We start from the raw sequence: 8,847 nt of genomic DNA, 5'->3' as shown, positions 1-8,847 counted from the left end.
CCCCCCCCCCACCCTCGCCCTGTCTCACACAAACACCCACAAACACAACCTGACGAGCAAGCCCTGTGGACACACCCCGAGGGACAAGAAAGGCTGCACTCACACGCAGCCAACTTCAACCCTGGAGATTGGATCACACGCCTTCCCCTAAACCTCTCCCCCTAATCCGGAATCAGACTGCACAGCACTTCAACTTATCCCACCTGGGCAAGGGGCCACTATGCTGATGCTCTCTTTGTGTAATACGGGAAGGCCCCGACGCTAATTCTTTAGCGAGTGTTTGTCAAACATTTGGAGGGTGGGGACAAGGGCTCTGGCCCTTGCATCTTGTTCTCCGGCCACCTCCCAGTTGGACACGCGCAAAACCCCATCATTAAATTCAAACTTTGGGTGTTGATTTGGGGAGGAAGGAGATGGAGCGGAGTTACCAGAGAAGAAAAGAGGTCTTAAATTACCGCATTAATTGGGCTTTTGAGGATTTCCACCAGTTCTGACTCATTCATTTCTACAAAATCCAGTTACCATGCTCTTCAACAGATAGAAGACCCAGCTGTCAAACAGCATGGGATACACGCACAACGGTAATAGTCATAATCAGAGTAAAGTGTTAATACTTGTGGAATCTGAAGCAAACGCTTATTCATTTAATAACCATGTACTGAGTGCTGACTTTGTACCGGATACTGGCTTGACACGGTAGGGGAGCATAAACATCTAAGATACCTAGTCTTAGGAGGTCTCTGACATAAATAGTCATCACTAATGAATGTAATTACAGAATGAGATAAGGGATCACAGGGGGAAAATAATACTTGTGAAGGAATCCATGACAGAGGAATCAGGCCAGACTGGTAGGTGAGGATGGGCTTCCCTGAGAAAGAGACAAAGAGTTGAGATTCTTCAGGAGAAAGGGTTAAGTGGGCAAGTGTATGGGGTGATGCTCCCAGGCAGCCCCACGTGCCCCTGGCATGCCATGGAACAAACCTACAGTTGAACGGCAAACCAAAACCACAGTATCTACCCTTCATTCACAAACCGAATGTGGACTCTTCCTCCCCACTTTCAGAACCTCCCCAAAGAGTCTCTGTGAGAAAGGAGAGGAGGGATGGTAGCTTTTGCTTAGTATCCTCCCATTTATTGTCTAACCATGGGCTTGGAATTCAGTCACACAGGCAAGGGGAACCAAGAAAGCACTCTCCTGGCTTCCACTCCACTATCCTCAGTGATGCACAGAGAAAAAAAAAATTTCACTCCAAGGCCTCCCTCAAACACAAAATAGTTTGCTTTTGCTGCATCTATGAAGCAGTTCTTCAGTGCTGTTGTTGGTATATCTATTTATTAATATCATCCTGCATGGCTTTGTAACTGAACAGGACACTGACTTCTCTACCTAAATATAGCTGTCTTTCAGAAGAGTGATAACATATGATTTGATTTGGCAGATGTACTCAAGATCCACTTGCTTCATCATGGGCATGCCTACAGGTAAGTTCTTGGGACCTGGTTTGAAAGGAGGAGCAAGCAGTTCTCAACCCTTTCAGACCCATCATCCCTTTTTATAACTAGTATTTTTAACACTCATTACTATGAAATGAAATCCATAGGAAATTTACCTACCTATGCAAATTTCCCTCCAAATCAATATAATGTCCTAATTGTATAATAAAGGAAAAATAAAAGGGAAGCAATTTATAATTAATGTGTATTTCAATAAGTAAATGCTATAGCACAACTCTATTGGAAGACAAATAGTAAGATGCTTGCACCTGTATGTAGAACCATTGTGAATGAGAGAACGACAAACGCAATCCAACTTGAATGTTTTATTAGCAACTCACATATCAACATTGGTGTTGTCATTGGTGACATGATTTTGTGAAAGGTTGAATGGTTCCTGGTCAAGTTCCAAACAAAATAAAGAGCGGAAGATTAAGCTAAATTTGCTGATATGGGTGCATTTACCAGAAAGTCTGGATTTAATGTGTGAGCTCATGAATTGAAAGTAACTCCAACAGTTTGCTTCATTGGTTAAAAAAACTCAGACTCAGTGGTGGTCTATATCTGACGAGATGGAGATGACAGAATGTCCCTGGTACAATGTAGAGGAAAAAAAATCCAAAGGTTTATGGAGACGGGAATGTTGGAGTGATTTTATCATGCATACTGTATACCCACCCCCAAACTATAAACCCCTACAGTAAGGCATTGAAAAATACATTAGTGGGACTTCCCTGATGGCGCAGTGGCTAAGAATCCGCCTGCCAATGCAGGGGACACAGGTTCAAGCCCTGGTCTGGGAAGATACCACATGCCACGGAGCAGCTAAGCCCGTGTGCCACAACTATTGAGCCTACACTGTAGAGCCCACGAGCTACAACTACTGAGCCCGCGTGCCACAACTACTGAAGCCTGCGTGCCTAGAGCCCGTGCTCGGCAACAAGAGAAGCCACCGCAATGAGAAGCCCACGCACCGCAACCAAGGGTAGCCCCCGCTTGCTGCAACTAGAGAAAGCCCGCGTGCGGCAATGAAGACCCAACGCAGCCAAAAATAAATAAATAAAAAATTTTTTAAAAAGGGAAATACATTAGTAAGGGGAGCACCAGAAAAGCTCTGTGGTAACTGGATATGATGGTGGGAGATGCTTCCATTGAGACGACTCCCTGATTTCTGCGAGAGTGGGATCCTGGGATGTCAAAGGCCAAGTGGCAGCACTTAACTGGCAGGGACCAGGCAGACACTTACTATACTGGGTAGCAGGGACAAAGTGGTACTCAAAGGTCTTGACCTACAGGGATATTTGGTAATGCCCTAGGTGGCCACAGGAATTAAATATATGGAGAGACTTCTGAAATATTCTTTGATTTCTTTAACAAGCAAAACTCTAGGTCTGCTGCCTGAAACCTGACTTGAGCCATCAAATGAAATCATTCTTCTCATCCAGTTTCCATACCTCAGCCAGTTCACAGACACAGAGACCTTGATTGAAAGGGTAGCTGGTCCCCTTGAAGAAGAATCTTGCAGCATTGCCATAAATATATATACAAATCTTCATCCAAGCCTTCCCCAGGGGAACCTGATGCCATTTATTAGGGTGACCATACACTGGGAAAAAGGAAGTACCCATCTATTTCAAGGATTATTTGATATTGTTTCTGAATTAATGTTAATTCCTGAGGATCCAAAAATATCACTGGGTCCACCAATCAAAGTGCAGCCTTATGGTAGTCAGATGGTAAATGGAGTTTTCACCCAAGTATATATCACCATGGATCCAGTAGGTTTGCAGACCCACCCTGTGGTTATTGCCCTACCTTTTTTTTTTTTTTTTTTTTTTTTTTTTTGGCGGTACGCGGGCCTCTCACTGTTGTGGCCTCCCCCGTTGCGGAGCACAGGCTCCGGACGCGCAGGCTCAGCGGCCATGGCTCATAGGCCCAGCCGCTCCGCGGCATGTGGGATCCTCCCGTACCGGGGCACGAACCCGTGTCCCCTGCATTGGCAGGCGGACTCTCAACCACTGTGCCACCAGGGAAGCCCCTGCCCTACTTCTTGAATATATAATTAGAATTGACATGCCCAATTACTGGCAGAATCACCACATTATTTCTCTGACCTACAAAGTGAAAGCTATTGTAGTAGGAAGGGCCAAGTGGAAGCCTCTGGAAATTTCCTCTTGCTACCAGGATAGAAAACCAAAAGCAATACCATATCCCTGGAGAGATATAGAAATTAGGACCACCATAAAAGATGTGGATGATGCAAAAGTGGTGATACTATCACTTCCCACTCTTAACACACCTGTTTGACCTATCTAGTGGCAGGTGGATTTTAGAGAATAATTATGAATTGTTATGAACTTAATCAGATGGTAATGCCAGTTGCAACTGCAATTCTATATGTGCTATCTTCATCTATTCCAATTTGCACTAAATCTATTTTCTTTTATGTGGCGAGGCCAGCAGCATACCTTTATAGTCTTGTCTATGGGATATAAACTCCTTTGCTCTCTGTCATAATCTAGTCTGCAGAGATCTTGATCACTATGTTAGATTCGTCAAGCTGATTAGACCTAATAAACAGGAAGTAACAAATACTTTAGACTTTTTTTTTTTTTTTGGCCATGCACGCGACATGCAGGATCTCAGTGCCCCGTCCAGGGATGGAAACTGTGCCCCCTGCAGTGGAAGTGCAGAGCCTTAACCACTGGACTGCCAGGGAAGTCTTAAAATTCACCATCTTAGTGAAGTTTCTGGAGATCCAAGTGATCTGAAAGATATCAAGATATCCCTCCAAGGTGAAAAACAAGTTGCTGCACCTTGTGCCACCTACCACTAAAAATGAGACACAATACTTGTTGGGCCTCTTTGGATTTTGGAAGAAATATATACTGCATTTGAGTGTGGTGCTCTGACCCATCTACCCAGTAACTCATAAGGCTGGCATTTTTTATCAGGAGTAAAGAAAAAGAAGACTCTGTAACAGGACCTTATGATCCAGAGGAATCCCATGGTACTTGAAGTGTCTGTGGCAAATATATATATATATATACATCTGCCACTGGCAAACTCTAACAGAAGATCCACAATGCAGCTTTCTTTAGTTTCGCAGCAAAGCCATGCCCTCTTCTGCAGATAACAATTCTCCACTTGAGAAACTGTACCTAGCTTGCTACTGAATTTGAATGACTGGCCATGAGACATCAAGTGACTGTGCAACCTCAGCTGCCCATTATGAACTGGATGTTATCTGACCCATCAGCCCATAAGGTTGGGCATGCACTAGAGCAATCCCTCATCAAATGGAAGTGGTATGTAAGAGAGAGCTTGAGCTGGTCCAGAAAGCACAAGTTGCCTTAGCCAGTGACTTAGATTCCTTTGATTCTTACTCCTGGTATATTGCCTCCTCATCATCTTCAATCAGTTAACTGGTTTACATACAGTTCTCCTCAATACACTGGCACAAGCTGGAAGTGGTCTGTTCTAGCATTAGAACTCCCATGAGGAATGCCCCTGATGGTAGTACTGAAGGGAAATTCTCTCAGCACAAAGAATGTCCTGCAGTGCATTGGGTGTCTACTTTGTCTGGATTGAGAGATGGCCAGAGGTATAGACCTACACTCATTCATGGGCAATAGCTGATGGTTTTCCTGAATGGTCAATAACTTTACATACAGTTCTCCTCAATACACTAGACCTACACTCATTCATGGGCAATAGCTGATGGTTTTCCTGAATGGTCAATAACTTGGAAAGAAAAGATTGGGAGACTGATGACAAGGAGGTCTAGGGAAGAGGTATATGGATGCACTTCTCAGAGTGGGCACAAAGTGTGAGGATATTTGTGTACACCAAAGGGCATCCACTCAGAGAAGGCTTTCAAAATCAGGGGGATGACACATTTGATGGAGTTGGACTCTTTTTCCCCCTACTGCAGTGCTTGCACAAAGTAGCCATGCAGTCAGGAGCAAAGGATATTCATGGGCTCAAGAACATGGGCTTCCCCACAGTAAGGTTCATATCTACCAACATCAGAGATCACACATTGAGTTCCAATATGGCACTATTTCCAGGAGAAAATAGCCAGTAACCTAGTAACAGATTGATTGATTATACTGGACCCCTTCCATCATGGAAGGGACAGCTATTTGTCTTACTGGAATAAACACATATTTTGGATATAGATTTGCTTTCTATGCTCAGAATATTTCTGATATTATTACCAACCATGAACTCATTATACCTTACTCACTGTTATGATATTCTACATATTACTTCTTTCCAGGGAACTCATTTCATAGTAAAAGAAATGCAGCAATGGACCCGTGCAAATGGAATTTGGGGGGGGAGGACGGTGCCACACTGCACAGCTTATGGGATCTTAGTTCCCTGACCAGGGATTGAACCTGGGTACTCAGCAGTGAAAGTGCAGAGTCCTAACCACTGGACCACCAGGGAATTCCCTGGAATTTGCTAGTCTTATCATATGCCCCACCAGCCAGAAGCTCCTGGAAGGATGATGGAATAGCCCACTGAGTTCTGGTGCCAGTTAGGAAATAACATGTTAAAAACTGAAGTTCCGTTGTATAGGATGCAGTATATGCTTTGAGTCAGTGCCAATACATAGTACTGTTTCTTTCAAAATACACAGGTTCAAGAATCAAGGGGTGGGGAAGGTGGAAGTGGTTCCTCTCATCATTATACCCAATAATCCACTCACACAATTTCTGTTTCCAGTTCCTGTAACTTTGAGCCCTGATGGTTTGGAGATTTTACTTCCCAACAGAGGAATATTTCCACCAGGGATCACAACTATGGTTCCACTGAGGTTGAGGTTGAGATGGTACCTCGGCACTTTGGGCTCCTCATACTATAGAAAAAAATCAGGTGAAGAAGGGGGTGCTGTCCTGGCTGGGGTGATTGGTTCCAATTGCCAAGAGGAAATTGGCTTTGCTGCTTCACAGTGGGGACAGGGAAGACTATGGGGACAAAAGGAGTGCATTCTTGGGCTTCCCTGGTGGCGCAGTGGTTGAGAGTCCGCCTGCCGATGCAGGGGACACGGGTTCGTGCCCTGGTCTGGGAGGATCCCACATGCCGCGGAGCGGCTGGGCCGTGAGCCATGGCCGCTGAGCCTGCACGTCCGGAGCCTGTGCTCTGCAACGGGAGAGGCCACAACAGTGATTTTCTGTGATACCTCTTAGCACTTCCGTGTCCTATAGTAAAAGTTAATGGAAAGCTACTATAATTTTTTTTAAAAGAGTTTAAAAGTAGATTCACACCCTTCAGGAATGAAGGTGTGAGTCTTGCACACTTTTAGTTCTGGTAACTAAACTTTTCCCTTTGTTCCCCAGCCCAATTGATGCCTCTGCTTCCCTCTTTGCTTTTTCAGTCCTCCAACACCTGTTTCAGCAATTCTCCATATTAAATTATTTGTGGTTTGTTTTCCCGACTAGATCCTGTCTGCTACAACAACAGAGGTGCATCCCTGAATTAAAAAAAAATTCACTGAATATTAAAACCATATAAAACAAAACAAAAATATTATGTTTACATGTAAAGTGGGTTAAGCTCTAGGCTAAGATAATTAAAAACAGATTTTTTTCACCTACATGAATATTCAGTGGGACATTTGAAATTCGACATTGCATGACACCTAGTATCTCTGATCCCCACCAAATAAATGCTTGGAACTTCCCTACTCTTTGTGACAACCAAATACACTCCCTCAAATTTCAAAAATATTCCCTAAGAGGCAACCCTCAGATCTACTGTACTGCAGTGATCACTACCTATGATTTTAATAAATCCACCCAACTTACTATGTCACATTTCACCATGGTTGTTTTCTTTACTTGAGTTATGTTTTTTTTTTTTTGGCCACACCACGTGGCATGTGGGATCTTAGTTCCCAACCAGGGATCGAACCGTGCTCCGTGCCATGGAAGCATAGTAGTCTTAACCACTGGACCGCCAGGGAAGTCCCCTGACTTATGCATCTTAAACTTGTATAAATATAAATACACACATAAATATATGCTTGCCTATATACCCATGTATGTCTATATGAATAAATATGCCTGTGAATATACAAAACATATGAATGTATAATATATATCACTGTAGTGGACGCTGTGGTGTGCCACCCAGTTCCTACCTTCAAGACCAAAGCCCTCGCTCCACCAACTCCTGAGAATGTTGCCTGCTGACAGCCTGCATTTGTCTTCCCCACAAGAACTGGCCTCAGCCAAGCGTAATCGCCTCACCCGAGATTACAACACCTCCCTGGAGGTATTGCTATCCAGTGAGTGGAAGGGAACAGAGGCCCAGCCCCCTAACCTCAATTTGGGACATTTTAGCCCCAGAGCTCCCCCGGGATCATCTGAGGCCTATGCTGCAACTTCATAGTAGATCAGCTTCTCCCTCCTTCCCCACAGGTGGTGACCCTAAAAACCAATAAATCCCAGCATGCCAGTCTCCACCTCAGAGACTGTTCCTGAGAAACCCGACCCAACGTAATCATCTATTTTGACTTCACGCTGGTGGTTTAGATAGTTGATCCCCTGTTTGTAAAAAAATCAGAGCCACCCTCCCAGCCTAGGTGAAAGCCACTAGCAGAGCTGTGTAAATGACTGCCGAATGAGGATAAATTTTGAATGAGGTTACCTCACTATGTCAGTGTGGAGACTTTTCAGTTTTAAAGCTGGTGTGGCCTTTGATGGAACAGTTAAGCCACAGGAGGTTCCAGGGTATCAGGGCTACAGGTGATCCCCACAAAGCACAACCCGGGGCCTAGCAGTCAAGGCTAAGGAGATTAGGAAGTTTTTTCAGTGTATTTTTATAAATTTTCATTTATAAGCGCTATTTATTTCTGCACACACCGTGCTTCCTGGATTCTAAACAGCCATGGGGTTTATGTTTGTACCAATGGTTTAATAGTACTTTTTCAGGGAGGAGAAGATGAAATATTTCCACCCCATTAAATGATCCATATTAACGAGTCAACACATATGAAGCACTTAGTACCTTGTACAAAGTCAGTGCAAGATGAATGCTAGCCATTATATCTATTGTTGTAAAATGTGAAAAGATGACATCTTAGAATTGAAGAAATATAGTAGTTTTTTAAAATAAATATTGTAAAATTATTTTCGGTGTTAATTTATTGGAAGTTATGTTCTTTAGACCAGGGAATGCCTTCCGCGGCTCTTGTTCTTTACTGTCCTTGACCTTCTAGCACACGTGTAATTAGTAGCATTCAGTGTAGTACCTCATTGTTTTATTTGCTATTATTCATCTATTGTATTTAATTGTTCTGTGAGCATCAATTTTCTAATGACTTTTTGTATTTTATTT

The 8,847-nt window shown here is 43.6% G+C and overlaps 1 non-coding gene across 1 annotated transcript; it reads right to left on the bottom strand.

The window, feature by feature from the left end:
• Positions 1-5,879: 5,879 nt before the first annotated feature.
• Positions 5,880-5,952, bottom strand: TRNAE-UUC. Its single transcript has one exon. It is a non-coding gene; the product is annotated as a tRNA-Glu (tRNA).
• Between the last annotated feature and the right edge of the window lie 2,895 nt (positions 5,953-8,847).

Source organism: Monodon monoceros, unplaced genomic scaffold (genome assembly GCF_005190385.1).
Source record: "Monodon monoceros isolate NGI ecotype Baffin Bay Population unplaced genomic scaffold, NGI_Narwhal_1 Super_Scaffold_16, whole genome shotgun sequence".
Lineage (NCBI taxonomy): Eukaryota > Metazoa > Chordata > Mammalia > Artiodactyla > Monodontidae > Monodon > Monodon monoceros.
The sequence above is the reverse complement of the archived record's forward strand: the minus strand, read 5'-3'. Positions and strand labels throughout refer to the sequence as shown.